The 1,269-nt window shown below is 48.5% G+C and overlaps 1 protein-coding gene across 1 annotated transcript in view; it reads left to right on the forward strand.

The window, feature by feature from the left end:
• Positions 1 to 1,033: 1,033 nt before the first annotated feature.
• The window catches only part of LOC125485810 (cilia- and flagella-associated protein 100-like), a 33,657-nt gene continuing 33,421 nt past the window's right edge, over positions 1,034 to 1,269 (forward strand). The window contains exon 1 of the mRNA XM_048610555.1: positions 1,034 to 1,071. The gene's annotated coding sequence lies outside the window, so the exon portion shown is untranslated. The remainder of the gene's footprint in view (positions 1,072 to 1,269) is intronic.

Raw genomic sequence — 1,269 nt, forward strand, 5'->3', positions numbered from 1 at the left:
ATGTGCCCTCAGGAGCTTTACTGTTTTGTTACCCTCTCGCTGTGTGTACAGTGAAGGGGCCATTCTAGCTGGCAGTGTGCCCAGCTGAGTTTTATACATTGGTGCCAGTGGCAGAAATCTACCTGGAACTGGTGAGTACTTCCAATCAATAGTGAGACAATGACCATGTGACCACAGTGCTGGTGGGGCATGTAACATAGAGCATGAAATGAGGACTGTGGAATTGCTTAAGATAACACGTGAGAGTTGACAGAGAGAAGCCCTTCATGAAACTACTCAGAATTGACATTTGCCTGATTTTTGTTAAAATTCGGCCTAATATGTCTCTGGAAAGCATGCTGGGTGTTTTTTTTACTAGTGACCAGGGAGATTATAATATAAATCTGGAATGGACAGTGGATATTTTAACCTGAAAGCGGGTAGGAACATAGGAAGAGGAGTAGGCCATTCAGCCCATGGAGCCTGCCTTGCCTTTCATACTATCATGGCTGACTGAACACTTAAATCCCTTCTTCCCACCCCAACATGATAACCCTGTACAGTATTGGTAAACAGGAAGCTGTTAATCTCAAACTTGAACATACTCAAAGACACAGCTTCCACAGATAAATTTCAAAAATTTGTCTTCATCTCGGACTTAAGTGGCAACACCTTAATTTTTAAATTGTGCTTCTCGATTCTAGAAATTGCGCACTTGTTCTAGAAATATTCAGTATATCTCTGAGCAGAACACCGAATATTTTGCCCGGTATCCGGGCAGATTACAGAGTGAATCTCTGCTCCTCGCGCCAATTGTTTTGATTCTAATTGGTTCGCGCGGAGCGAAGGGCTCGCCCACCCGCATCCATCAGCCAATCAGAGCGCCAGTTCATCCAGCCCTCCAAGCAACAGCCAATCACATTCCGCATTTGCCCAAGTGGGCAGGACCACACTTAACGGATCGGTGGGGTAGGTGGTTTCTTGAGGGAGGGAGAGGGTGTGTACCTGAAGGAAACGTGTGTACGTGAGGGAGGGAGAGAGGGTGTGTACCTGAGGGAGAGAGAGTGTGTACCTGAGGGAGAGAGAGAGTGGGTGTGTACCTGAGGAAGGGAGAGAGGGTGTGTACCTGAGGGGGAGAGAGAGGGTGTGTGCCTGAGGGCGAGAGAGAGGGTGTGTGCCTGAGGGAAAGTTGTGTACCTGAGGGAGGGAGAGAGGGTGTGGACCTGAGGGAGGGCGAGAGGGTGTGTGTGCCTGAGGGAAAGTTGTGTACCTGAGGGAGGGAGAGGGTGT

The sequence above is a fragment of the Rhincodon typus genome, chromosome 22, assembly GCF_021869965.1.
Source record: "Rhincodon typus isolate 14 chromosome 22, sRhiTyp1.1, whole genome shotgun sequence".
NCBI classification, from domain to species: domain Eukaryota; kingdom Metazoa; phylum Chordata; class Chondrichthyes; order Orectolobiformes; family Rhincodontidae; genus Rhincodon; species Rhincodon typus.